This window comes from Lactuca saligna, chromosome 1, assembly GCF_052625555.1.
Source record: "Lactuca saligna cultivar CGN05327 chromosome 1, ASM5262555v1, whole genome shotgun sequence".
Classification (NCBI taxonomy): Eukaryota; Viridiplantae; Streptophyta; class Magnoliopsida; order Asterales; family Asteraceae; genus Lactuca; species Lactuca saligna.
Window position 1 is genome coordinate 24,149,493 of NC_136417.1, and position 15,754 is coordinate 24,165,246.

Genomic DNA, 15,754 nt, shown 5'->3' on the forward strand with positions numbered 1-15,754 from the left:
GTACACTGTATTTATTTATCTAGAACTTATGTTTTGGTGTTTTGGCTCTTTAGGTCCTAAAAATGTGAAAATAGTTTTTTATATTTTCATTAGTTTTTCTAAATTTTCAGGGTAAAATTGGTTGATGTGCAGGTCTTCATATAATCAAAAAGCATATCAGAAGCTGAGTATGTAAACATAAGGAGCTAAATTTTATCCGTGTTTTTGAAGTATCCATTTCAACATGTGGTCGTAGAATCCTTGAATAGGGTCTACAAACTTTCATATTTAACATAATCATGCGAAATTTAGGGAAGTTGATATTATTTATAACTTATAAGATCATAAATTGGTCATATTCTTTATGCAATTCATAAGGGCATCAATGGGTTCATTAGAGTTGCATTTACAAACCCAAATAGTCGAATTGGAATGCCAAGCAACAAGAAGCTTTTAGACCAAATTGTAACGTCTCAAAAATTCATAGTAAAATTTCTATTTTTTTAAACCATAAACAATACATACGAGTTGTTCCAAAAACAACCGAAGTAATTATATCATTTATACATCAGAGTAAAAGTCATAAAAAGCTAATGCGGAAAACGTGGGGGGATTCCGTGCATTCACTCCGGGTCCTTCCCTTTCGTATCAGAAGTACCTGAAACTATGAATATAAAACCGTTAGTACAAACCTTAGTGAGTTCCCAAAATACCACATACCATACATACAATACAGATTGCTTTGTGCCAACCATAGTCTTGTCATTATGCCATAAGACGTATCATGGTCTTTCCTTGCTAGGTCGGGGACAAAACTATGTGTCTTATAGACAAGTGTCGAGAGCCATCTCCTGGTCTTCAATGCAACTATCACAAAGACAGCTAGCATACTACATATAACTTCCAGGGTCTGGTCCCTGGTCTTGCATACAATTTGCCGGGAGACACCACCAAGTGTTTCATACAAATGTCAGGGGTCACCCCTGGTCTTCCTATATAACATAAATCAGTGCACTGGTGTTGGTACCTTCGGCCCATGAGTACAGTGAGGAGACTCACCTAAATCATGATGCTGACTAAAACCTCACGCAACGCCGCATCAATCATAGCCAACAACTCTCCCTGCCAAAAAAGGGGTATTAAACTGTGACATCCCCATTTTCACGCCAGAAAAGACCGATTTTGTTTATGCTTTATAAAAATCAGAGCACTTCTTTTCATAAAAAATATTGCGGAATTTGTTCCCAGAAAATACGATCAATACGTTATCAAAACATTTTCGAAGAAACGTATTTTATTCATTTTAAAACGTTTGGGATGTCATTGTCAATACAGGAACATAAGCATAAACGGAACTTACATTTATTTACACTAGTGATCTACATCTCTTTAATCTCTCAGTGTAATGTCACTTCATATCGACACCTGTGATATAAATAAACTGAGTGGGTCAGGTTGGGAAACCTAGTGAGTACATAGGGTTTTCAACCCACAATAATATAATTATTATGTTTAATCATCAAACAGTTAACCCAATTACCCATCCGCATTATCTTCTTTATTCTTAAGGATCTACCATAAGAATCAGTTATTTCTTGTTCATTCATTACTAAGGAGTATCCTAAGGAATAGGTACGAATTCCATCGTTGTAAATGACACATCTGTCAAGCCCAACTGCTAGATCTGTCACTTAGGCGCAACTGCCAAAATTGTGACATTCTCTATGGGGTGCATCTGCTGGAATAGTCCTTTAGGCGCATCTGCCAGGGTTATGAGATTCTCTATTAGGCGCTTCTACCGGTAGAGTCCTTTAGGTGCATCTGATGGGTTTTATTAACAATATTGTTTTTGAGAGTCCACTCGCAATACATCTCAATGGGTTTTTAGAGTACACCGGTGAACACATGGTTGACAACACCTACAGGTTGCGAGTCTGCTAGTGTTCCACTGGACTGTCTAGAATAGTCTGTGGTTGTCATCCATACTCTGCTGAATGATGGGGCCATCATTTGGGAAAAAGGCTTCTCACATCGTCCACCTCTCACCCTCACCTCACGGTCTATTTTACCTCTCAACTCATCATCCAACTCATATTTCATCAATTACATCTACCCATGTCTTACCCCTACATTTTCGTAGATATAAAATACATATACAGTTTAAATCATTTAAAACGTGTATAAAATTCTTCATCCAGCATAGATAGCAAGTATTCAGATAATATGCACACATAGCACGTAATTTATATAAAATACTTCAAATCTATGTGTAAACTGAAAGTAACTATGCACTCACTTGAAAGGTGGTGACTTAGCACTCGGACAGCACTTCGATACTCTCAAAACAATTTTCCTTCGATAAAACCTAGTATCAATACCACTAGGGTTTAGTCTAATGATAACCGCGATAATTAATAGTCTGACTATTATTACTATTATATAAGCGTTAAACGATACTTATATAACTTATAATAATAGTCCAAATAGTTATTTTAAGGACCTAATAACATTACTATAATTATTTGGAAGCTATATTAAAAATTGCGTAAGCGTAGCTCACTTATAGCGGATTTTAAAGAAAACCGGGCTTTGCTCGGAGCAGCGTTTCCAAAACCGAAAGACCTTTTTTCTCGGGACTCCGAGAGCCTCGAGGCTTCCTTAGGGTGCTAGGGGATCACCTAGGCTGAGGGGAGGGTTAAAACCCTTAGAGAGAGAAAGTTTATATATATATATATATATATATATATATATATATATATATATATATATATATATATATATATATATATATATATATATATATATATATATATATATGAGAAAGGTGTAAGAAATTCGGACCCCTTTTATAGGCGCTAGCAGCCTCGGTTACGCTGGGCATACACCTCGGATAAGGTTGCCAGCCGAAGCCAGTTGTCTCGCACCGTCGGATGGATCAGATCGGAGCTATGCAGGGTGTAACTTCTTTGGATGCGGTGCGTACTGCGAGAGTGACGTGTCACGATCCGAAGCGAAGCCTTGGTCAACAAGCAATTGCCCAGATGCAGCCACGTCATCCATCTCGCAACAGGTCTCGCAAATTTACTTTCCGACTTCTAAAAATCATACCTTTCACATACAAGCTCCGCTTTTGATGTTCTTTATATCCACGTGAATGTGGGAACGTACTCTACAACTTTCGTTTAGACACCGTCGGCTAATTTTGACTTTATTTTAAAATTTATATTATTAACAGGCCGGGATAGGATTGGTCCGTTAAATTCTCATAACTTCTTCATCCGATGTCCGTTTTCGCCCATCTTTTCCTCGTTATGCTACTCTTAACGAGATCTTCAATTCTCGTTCAGGTCGTGTTGGCTAAAAACCGCTCGATCTAATATTCGAATTTCGGGCTATACACTGCTAATCCGAAACTTCGAAAAATCATAATTTCTTCATACGAAGTCAGATTTGGGCGTTCTTTGTATGGATTTTTCTCGTCTTAACATATTATACGACTTTCATTTAAATCATTAAGGCTAAATTTCGCTCTATCGTAAATTCACTATTTATGCTTCCCGATATTGTGTCGGTTTCGTCGCGAAACTTCAACGGGTTATGACTTCTTCGTTATAACTCGGATTTCGGCGCTCTTTATATGTACGGAAACCTTGTAACATATAATACAACTTGGTTCAAATTATTTATTCTAAATAATCTTTTGTCGAAAAGTCGTTTTCGACACTTATTGCCTCTAAATTGAGTAGCCCGGATCTACGGGCGTTACAATTATCTCCCCCTTAGGATGATTATCTCTCGAAATCATCAACGAAATAGGGTAGTATAATAACTCCAAACGTTATCTATTCATCCTAGGTAATAATCGTAACTTCCTTGTTTCTTCGAATAAGTATCTAACTCTTAGACTCCTTAACTGTAAGCAGTGCTCGATCTTGCACTTGCTCCCTATCTCACGTTAGACTCCAGATTATGACCTTCAAGTCACAATCTTGATCCTCACTGGATACGAACTTAAGATAAGTTCTTTTATTACTGCAATGGAACGATGTGTTATATTCTAATGACCTATTATCGTCTGTTCCAACGCTTAGACTCAGGTCTCTTAGAGTCTTCCAGAACATATTATACCTTCCATCATGTTCTAATGTGATATAATCACAACTTAAAAGGTAGCATTTCTAGCTACAACCAACTATCATGATACCTTCTGTTTCAAAAAAAAACTATCATGATACCTCTAATGATCGCTTTGATTATCTTTTATTTCAATCTTCCGGCTTAAGTTAGATGCTACATTGGACTTGGTTCTCTGAACCATGTAACATACTCGTCTTAGTGGGACTCAATTTCATATGACCACTAGGGTCGAAATAACAATCATCTTTTTAGTCATTACCGAAACAATGGTAACAACATACTTGAATAAAACAAAATCAATTACTAGTTTCTTGGTAACCTTGTGACTTTCCCTAATCCAAGAGTGAGTCATGTGCTTCCGGTAGTATATGCATCTACTACCTTTCACACCTACACATAGTCGTCCCAAGTATTGTCTCGCAGTTTTCCAAGTCACCATACAAGAAAATCACATAATAGTTTAACACATGAGATAACAAAACGAAGGCTTTATTATTTCTTGAAACTATTACATAGGTGTTCAAGTTCACCCTAGACTATGCCTCTAATAGGCTACATCATACAATACTATGGCTACTGCATAACTTGATCTTTGGATATGAAGTCTTCATCCTTGATTCCTCGCGTAGTTTTCTGTTTCGTCGAGGGTCATGTGAAATGCCCTTGGCCTTGGTGGCATGTTTGGCCTTGCTGATTCATTCTTCTTTGGGCAATTCTTTGAAAGATGCCCCCTTCTTTACATTCATAACACAACCTCTTGTTGGATGTACACTCATTGATGTAATGCCCAGACTTTCCACACTTGAAACATGTCACCTCTTTGCCGCATTTTCCAAAATGTTTCTTCTTGCATTTATCACACCATCTTGCTTCACCTCCTCCTCCAAGCTTTGAGAATCTGCTCTCCTTGTTGGACCTTGAAGATCCTTCAAACTTCCGCTTCTCTCCTGCCTTATCTTTTTCTAGACCCTTTTCTTTTATCTGTGTCTCTATATTCTTAGCTGCCCTAACAGTTGTTTTCAAGGTAGTTGCCATTTTGACCATTGGGCCAAAGTCTGTGGGCAGTCCATTAGCAAACCTATCAATCTTTGAGAGTTCAGTAGCAAACCACACGCACACGCAACTTATTCACAAACCACGAATCACAGAACACCAAAATGTCGCGAGCAACCGGAAAACGCATCCAATCTCAGCCGCTTAGGGAGACGGAAGGCAACCAGTGCACCACAAAAAAACAGCCGCCCAGAGTTGCGATTTTGTAGCGACAGAAGAAGAAGAAGAAAAAGATGGTGGGGGGGGGGGGGGGGGGACTAGCGGTTACTCAATTTTGTCGGCAAGGAAAGGCAGTCTAGCGAGAAAACTATGGCAGCACCCATGTAACTTCGTTTCCCGATGGCCCTCATTGTCGCCAGTGGCAAGGGCTTCAATGGTGGGTTGCGACTTCGACGGTAGCGAGTAGCAACGTTGCATAGGGATGATGGTGACGGCTGAAATGCTACTAGGGTTAGGGTTGCAGAGGGATGACCGCGTATAAACCTCGATCCATATAAAATTTGGTCCATAATGACACTATTATCCCTTCCTTCCTCCATTTTTTTCAAGATAGGTCCATATTTTACTCTTTCTACCCTGACTTCGGAGATTCCTTTCAAAATTAGTCCAAATGTTACCAATTACACCCTACTTTCTAAAATCCTTACTAAATAATCCCCAAAATTACACCTTAACCCCTGGAACTTCAATTCTTGTCATTTGGCTTCCCGAAACCAACATCCCACTAATTATTATTTAATGACTATAATAATATAAAATAATAATATAAATTACTCCTCAGGGTTTCGGGTTTGTTATTTAATTATTATATTTTAAATAGAATGTTACAGGTCCGCCACTCCACGGCGATCTTGAACCATCCTATCGTGGGGGAAGAATGGAGGTTGACGGCGATTCTCTTGATGGCCTTCGTTGGTCGGAATGACAAGACAGGAGTGATGGGTGGTGGCGGTCGGACGATGGAGGAAGGAAAGGTTGCGGCTGAAGTTTAGAGTGGTTAGGGTTAGGGTTTATGAAGGTGACGGGTTCATATACCCGATCGCTTAAAACTTCCTTTCATAACAACACATTTGGTCCCTCCTCCACCCTTTTCTTTCAATATCGATCCAAAATTTACCATTTCAACCCCTCCTTCTGAAAACCCTTACAAATCAAGTCCGAAATCTTACCAATCAGCCCCTTTGCGTCCAAGATCTTTTCAAATGAAGTCCCAGAAGTTAACATTTAGTCCTTGCCTTCATAATTACTTACAAAACCAATCCAAAAATTACACTTTTAACCCCCAACTTCTAAATTATGCCATTTGGCTCGCCGAAACCAACACCCCGCTAAATATTATTTGATTTTGGACTATAATAATAATAAATAAATAAATACTTCGCGGAGTTTTTGGTTTATTATTTAATTATCCTATTTTAAACGGGATGTTACAACTCTCCCCCACTTAAATTTAATTTCATCCTCAAAATCATTTCTTATCATTCCTTACACGCCAGACAACTTGAACTACATGGTCATAATCTCGTGCATATTTCTAGCATTCATAAGGCAACTGTAACCAACCCTCGCAGGGTTTTGAAACTTGAAGATAAACAAATTCCTTGCGATATGATCACATTTAATTAATCCAAAATCTGAAGTCTCGAAGGGGTCTAGCTCCCTGACAGTCCAACCACGCTGAATCATTGCCGAATTCATTGCACTTAACTCCCAACTGGCTACTCACTTCTGATAACCCGGGGTTCCTACTAGAAGATAGATTCAAAGACTTAATTTCACTGCAGTACACTTATACTTGACAGAAAACTCATCCAGAATACCAGATCCTTTCCCGGTTGCTGAACCAACGAGCAATGTTATAGTCGCTCCGTGCAACCTCCAAATGAAACTTCGACTAGCAATAAATGCCCTAGCTATATCATCTTATGGCTCTACCAATCCTTCTGGTCATCCGATCATAACATCCTGACAACCTGTCACCATTACATCAAATACTAAAAGTGAACGCTACCAGAAAAACTGTAGTCTTACATCACGCCTGGTCTCCAACGACCTACCGTTTTCCAGATTTCAATCATGTTGTAGTCTACCCAAAATCTTGCGAATTGGTCCACCCTGACCTAATCATCTTAAAGAATTCGTGAATGCTACGGTTACCCCCGCAGTCTTACAACACCTTCTCCTTAACACAATCATAGCCCGATACCTTACCCTCAATATATCAATCCAAAAACCCTCAGAGTCGAGCACACACACTCGACCAAACATTCGAACTGAACTCAATTCTTGACTGGAATCCCAACCTGATTTCCCCAAGTTCTACTATCAAGCACCGAGAAGAAGCGATTCACATGCTGGGGAGTTTTACCGAACTCCCAACTCACACATTTAACACTCAAACCAAACGGCCACGTGGGTTGTCTTCCTTCCTGAAAACGATGTGAAACTTATCCCAGTTTCAAAACCGATCCTGCTTCTACATTCCAATACGATTCTCCCCCACTTACATTTAACTAAGTCTTCGCAATACATGAAAATTTGAGAATTCCCAATCTTTTTCATTTTCCAATGATCGATCTGATGACAACCAACTCTTTCCAACTAGTGCTCCATTACTAGCCAATCCCAAATGATTACACACTTCTAAGAACTAGATGAACACTTCATAAATCCTAGTGAAACCAATAGTTCCCAATGCTTGAATGATCCCACACTCACATCTTGAAGACCAAAGATAGGTGCTCCAACTACTACCTACACAACGAGCCACTTCCCTTGGCACATTCATCCGCCAATCAATAATGGTTACTAAAACCACTAAATCCTATCAATGTTGAATAACCATCCTGTGGGACACTTTCCGCGAACCTCCCACTTAATATCCCTCTTCCCAAGGTGCTCCAAACAAATCTCCCGCTCTCGAGCTCTAGAAATCATAACATTCAGGGTCTCGCACACTGACTCACTCACTAGCTCAGTCTTCCACAGCTGAGTTGTAGTAGCTAAAGCAACCTCTGCCCTATACCTGGCTACAAACTACTCCCAAGACATAGACTTCGATCCCAAAAGTGCAATAAATTGCACAATTATTCATTATCTCCCGGTATAATAGATCCAAAGTGAATCGGATCTTAACTCCTATGGGTAGGGGCGGTAATCATGTACGCCTCACAAGATACTTATGCCATGTAGACCCACATGCGCTCACTAGCGCTGAAATAATGTCGACAACCCCTACAACTAACTGACCCCGAGCTAGAATACAACCTGATCCTGGAGTCCCAAGTCTGCTCACTCCTTTGATCTAGAAAACTGAAAGGGCACAATCATTTCCCTATAAAACGACATTCCAATCCATCATCTAACCATTATACTTCAAGCTGCAAAACCCCATCTGAACATAATCATCACTTCTTTCCGAAGTCCCCGTGACTCACATTCCGGCCTCGAGCAAAACCCCAAAAGCCTCAAATCTAGAAACTCATGTGCTAGCCTCTCCCACTCAACCTGTGGAATGTAACTAGTACAAAACATCTTTCTAATCCGAAGTGAATGCAACACTTTGCTCATTAGAATATGTCCTAGTAACAAGTCCTGATACTGGAACACTCAGCCAGCTCCTTTCCCTGTTGTCGTTATAGTAGATGTAGCTGCTACGGCAGCCATCTCAACAAGGGCTGCATAGCGATCGTAGATATACTCAACCATGGTGGTCTTAATAGACCCACACATCTCCGACAATTGTCCCTGGGAAAATCTTGATCACCTCCTCCCGGATGATCTCACTGACACGATCCTCTGACAATATTGGCCTATCCTGGCTGCCAGCTCCCGATCCTAACCCGGATTTGATCTCAAGACGTCTCGTAACCACCAATCTGATAATACACCAGAGAGATCTCGGATAATCCATAAAATAACTGGGAACCAACTCCCAACTAAACCCTAGGGGTTGTGACTTCCTTGCTACGCGTATGGGTCTTGTGCTTTCAGTAGTACGAGCCCATACTACCTTCCACACCTACCCATATTTGTCTCAAGTATCGCAACAACACCCTAACAATATACATAAACATAGCAAGCGCTCAATCCTCACTCCTAAAGGAATGCTAAATATCTCATAACTGGCCTCCCAGCCTCTCACAACCCACCCATGAAACTTCCACCAACCTGCAGCACTCGAGTATGCTAACCATACATAACGCTGGACCCAATAGACTTTCAAATACCTGATCCTACCCTAAGCCCTTCATCAAACAAGTATAGGAAATATTTTCAAACCAAACATTCTCAGGCTATAAGATCTTAATTATGTACAGTCGTGATGCATACACCAAGCAACTACATTAATGATGTCAATTTCATATAAGGAAAACCCTAGGCTACCAGACATCATATAATCAGGAAATTCTATCATGCAATTCCTGAAGATCCCTAGCCTATTATTAGCAATGCCGTTCTAACATATCTCAATATCTGATAACTACATGGTATGTTGGGGTCTACTTACTAGCTCCGGCTGATCGTACACTTGCATCCTTCTCTATTATTTTAAAAACCATTTGAAAATCTTTTACTTGATTTGATACTGGATTCACACGAGTGTTCCTCCAATTCACTCAAACCAAGGCTCGGATACCAACTTGTAACACCCATAATATTCAAGCCAATTTAAAAAAAATTAAAACATTTAAACACCTTAAGTTATTACAATTTACTTTAAAAAAAAAAAATTAAACATCAGAGTATCCCCAGAATCAATCATGAAAATATAATGAGGTGCACGATCACGCCTTCTCCTTTCACGATCATAAGAAGTACCTGAAACAATAATCGATAAATGTAATCTCGAAGGCTTAGTGAGTTACCCTCAAAATACCAATGCCATAAAGCATATCAATAACATATAAGCAAATAGCATGCATAATGAGCCTTCAACCAGACTAGACCACCTCACAGGCCTTCAGCCTATCGGGACCGCTCTCCAAGCCGTCGGCACGTCTGGACCGCCTCGCATGGCCTACAACCTATTCGGACCGCTCGCGGGGACTTCTTCCTGACTAAATCCCTTTGCAGGGCCTTCAATTTATCCATACCGCCCTAGGTATGTTGGCCTTCAGCACAAATCAGGATCGCCTCAACCCAGCCCCAATCAACAAGCATGTGCACATAAATATCATACGCTAGCATATATAACAATCAAACAGATCTAACAGATCACTAATCATCATGCCATCCTGACTACGAGGATGTAGACCTAACAGATCAATAAGTATAGTACCATCCTATCTACCAGGATGCAGAAATAATAGATCACTAATCCTATCAAACAGTATGCATAATGAGCCTTCAGCCTGACTGCAGCGCCTCGCAGGCCTTCAGCCTATCTGGACCGCTCTCTGAGACTTCCGCATGTCTGGACCACCTTGTAGGGCCTACAACATATACAGACCGCTAGTTGGTCCTTTGACCTGACTGAACCCCTTTGTAGGGCCTTTAGTTTATCCGGACCGCCCTGGGTATGTTGGCCTACAGCACAAAGCAGGACCGCCTCAATCAAAAAACAAGCACATATCATACAGATCATAACAACATATTATAACCAAGATAACAATCTAAAGGTCTGACATTGGTGCCCTAGACCCCGTCGATATAGTGAGGGGAACTCACATGGCACTGCTGAAGTCCCGTAGACAAAACTTCGGTTACTGGTTGATAGATTCCTGAACTGTCAACATTAAACAATTACCCAAATTTCCAAATTAGACCTCACATGGGCCTTATGCTAAAGCCCATCTAATTATTTTGGTCCATTTACTTATTTTTGGATAGCCCATCAATAGTCCAATCAACAAAGCCTAATAGGAAGGCCCAACTCATGGCCCAAGTGAAATTAAAGTTTGCACATAAAATGGCGATTAGGGTTAAGTGTTTCCTACTTAACCCATTAAGGACTTAATTTATTAAGTCCAATGTTGCCTTAGGTTAATTGAAAAGGATTATTAATTAATATTTTAATTTTATTAAATAATTCCCGTGTGTGTCCCGATCAATCCCCAAAATTAGGGTTTCATGACATTAGGGTTTTCCAAACCCCAATTAGGGTTTCCAACCCACATACTAGCCCATTAGTCAAATGGTTGGGCTATTAGGTTAATTAGTGCTTCATTGGGCCCATTAGGGTTTCATTAGGTCCACTAGGATTTCATTAGGCCCATTTTATCCAAGCATTCCAAACGAGTCAAAACGTAAACGAGGCATGCCGCCACCCAACACGGTGGTTGTTGGCGGCAGCCACCACCTCATGATGGTGGTTATAAGTTTTTTATAATTTTTCTGGCCGATTACAATTTTACATTGAACTTCCAATCAACACACATATAAATATCGCACACACAGTCGCACTGTAGTGGCAGGTGATGGTCGAAGGTGCTAGCCACCACCTCACGTTGGTGGTGGTGGTGGCCCTCTTGTGAAATCCGGTCAACTAGCCACACACACACAACACACACCCAACATATCACATACGCCTCAACTAGAATATTTGCCATAGTCACCCACCTGGTGGCGCACGGCGACGGGGACAGCAACATCAACGACAATTAGTAGCGGCTGATGGCGGCATCATCGAGACCCAACAACAACAAATCCAACTGGTCTCTCCCACTATCACAGCATCAGCTCGAACCCTCATCTCAAGGTCTCCAGCATCCCATGGGAAGTTCTCTGATGTTCACGATGTCCAACAGTGGTGGTGGCATACATCGAACCACGAGCAACAACAACGATGCATGAACGACGACATCCCGACTGAAATGATGCCCTAACATGGTTTATGTCATCAATCACAGCAGGCGGTGGTTGAATGTCTTCGACGATGGGGCACCGCGGCGGTAACAACATACACAAGTCGCTTTTCCCAGTGGTAGGATGAACGCGGTGTGTAAAACGACGGGTCATCGTCGCAACGAGGCATCAACCGATCCTGGTGTTCCGGAGCTGCGTCGATGTTGTGGCTCCGAAGACTATTCCACTGCCGCTTCTCCATTCAACTGACTCATGCTACCACAAGGGTGGCTGAGATTCTTGTGTTTTTTGCGATGAGTATGTGTGTTTTGGTGTTCTGTAAATGTTTATTTCAGATAGAGTGTTGTATGTGGTTGTTTGGCTAAAAAACTGAAAAAAAAGGCCACCACCACCACCGTAAAGTGGTGGCTGCCGCCATGTAACACCGTGCAGCTGATGGGTTTTGGTCATAAGACATCCTATGTGCTCATACAAACCCTAAAGCTTGGATCTAGGTTTCTCTATTGTACATGCAAGTTATCCAAGACTATAAACCCTAATTCTAGCATACACATAATCATATTAACATGAGAATAAGTTTATAGTGTTACCTTGATTGTTATGCAGCAATAACAACCCCAAATCTCCTTGTATTGACTTTGGAATGCTTAGAGTCACAAGCGTCACTCCTCTAATGGCTTACAAACACCAAGAGCAAATGGAGAAGGTATAAAGAGAGAGGAGAGAGGTTAGAATTCGTCCTTATGACTTCATGGGAACAAGTACACGAATTCTAAGGCCTTAGGGTCTTTATATAGGTGTAGAGATAGGGTTTCAGTCATTATCCTTATCTAGTTGTTTATCCACAAAGCAACCATAAGATAAGCCTTGAAAACCCTTATCCTTTATCCTTCGGACGATTTCAAGGATCCTTATCTCCTTGAATTCGTTCAACCCATATTTAGGATAACCATTACCATATTTTGTAACTATCACATAATTACAATTCAGCCCCTCTAGTTTAATTAATTACACTTGATCACAAAATTAATTCCTAATTAATTATTGACCAATATTAATAAAACAAATATGATTTCTCCTTTAATATATTATTCTTATAACATATTAATAAATCATAATAACCTCTCTCTCTTTATTTATTTCTCCAATCAAGTTGCTTTGGTGAAGGCAACCCAAAAGGACCATGCACCATCGGGTCAAGTACATACCAAAATAGTTATGGACTTAGACACTAATCCAACAGTCTCCCACTTGGATAAGTCTAATAACTATTCTGCGTATGACTTCAGATCCTGATCTGCAATAGTAGCTTTCCAAAGCCGTTGTCAACTCTGATCCTATCAGATACGCGTGTCCTTAGATAAGGGATCATATATTCCTCCATTCTAGATATCATATGAGATATGATTTCAAATCATTCTCTTTGTAGTATATCTCGATTTTTGATTTATGACGACAGACTAATTGAACAAATCAAATTAGCCCTAGGCCGGTCGAGCATTTACGTTTGTCATCACTAAACCATCGAGGGGCCCAAAGATATCGCTTTTATTCTTCTTTGGATAAAAGGAACGGATAAACTTTGATACAATGCTTGCTTGAACTTACTAACCAAACCACACACAACAATATGTTTTATAACACCAAGTTATAACACCAAGTTACTAGTGCGTTTACATATTATCAATGTGCAACCGATTAGCAAGATACAACTCACACATCTCGGTTTCAAGAATATAAGATGTTATCGTCTCACCAATCACTCGTGATACAATTCATGGAGTGATCCAAGTGAGCGTGGGTTTAATCCAATGCTCAAATTCATATTTATAAGCACTCATGAATGTTGCAGCAAACATTTGCCTATGTCCAAAACTCTTTTAGACAATCCACACACCAATTCACGACAGTCTTCATTCATATCTACTTCCAACATATGAACGACTGTGGCCTGTTTGAATAATTCGATTATTCTTAATAAACTCAATTATTCTGGAAGTCAAAACATGCAAAGTGAAACACAAGAATAATACTAATCCCATATGGCCTCAACCCTTTGAGCATAAATAAAACACGTTTTATTTATCACCATATCGATTACTCATTATTTGTCGTTTCGGGTAATCAGCTTCTTACTTGAATTATTACACTTGTCCCATGCTCCTAGCATGCACACAATGTTTACCTATGGTTCTTACTTTTGTGAAATAGACAAATTGAACACATTTCCAATCATTCTCATTTTACAACTCCAAATCCTTTTTCATAAGTGTAAGAATATCAAATTCTTGCTACTTATAGAATATGCTAGATTCTAACACTTTATGCAACGATCCTTTCATAATGTCACTGCACCAAAGTCACGAAGACTATCGCCAATGATATTACAAAGTCCTCTATCGGAGATTGTTACAAGACAATTCCTTAGATATGATGTCTCTCACTCAAAGTACATTCCTTTGAACATCCTTTTGCATAAAAGTTTCTAATCTAGACATAGATTTTCAATATTTACTTCCTAATATGAACACGCTTCCATATTTTCCTCATGACAACTCATTCTTAATAGAATCTTTTCTATTTGTAATGATGTCGATATGGTCCATCCAATATGGAAACATTTCCATATTTTCCAATACTATACTTCCAACTACTCACAAGCGACCAATCCTCGTCGAACTTTGGATTGTCCTTTGATAGTTGTTTAATTATTTTAGTCAAAACCAATTATAGTCCCTTTTCCCTCTAAATGCGCTAGACATTTGGAAAATTTTAGAATGGTCAAACATTAAAGCATTTGCAATCGATCCTATACCCGAAGCGTATGGGACACGACGCATAATGTTTTATTTGCTATGTTCTCAAAATTCGAATTGTGAAGAGGAATGCCGTAATCATAATCGAAATTTTAAGAACACACAATGTACCTTTGACTAAATTTATTAACATTCCACAACCTAATACTTTAGATTTGAAATGAAGCATAATATTCTCTCCCTTAATTATAGAAAAACAACTTTATAACCCTTACTACTTTGCAAGGTTTAACTCTTGTTTTCTATAATTAATATTGCCAACTTTGCAATACGTGCCTTAATAATCATACAATCATAACATTTATGCTCCCACTATCATGATGATTATTGTAAGACATAACACTTATGCTCCCACTAGCTTTGACATGTATTCATAAACATCTTAACTTTCAGAAAACAATACCTATTGAATTTCTTAAGTCCATGTTTCTAATACTTAATGCTTTGATAATCTTTTATCAAGGCTTCTTGAACTTATACACCTTTTCCTTTAGATAGTTCATATGTGTGTCTCAACAATTAAGACTAATTGCCAAACCTCACAATTCAAATTATGGAAAGGGATACCGTAAACATAATCGAATTCGAGAATGCAGTTTTACAATCACTATCTTCTTAAAATCTTTCTTAGTGAAAGCGTTTCCTCACAATCATTTTCATGAAGGAGGAAATCTTATGACACTTAGATTTTAAGCGGTGTATTTGTTCTTATCCATGTGAATTTGTTAAAACCAGAGTTTACAACAAATTCAAACTCATATGGACCGAACTTTCTTAATTTTGATTTCTTGCCTTATGGTAGCACAGCTGCCCACCACGTCTTCCAAGTAGTTAAGCAGCTCACCTTTTCCTATCAATGTACCTTTAATTGATTCAGGTGCCTTGCCTTTTATGCGTTCAAAATGAGAACTCATAGAACTCTCATGCACAATTAACTCGATTGGATTGGCACAGAATGTCAT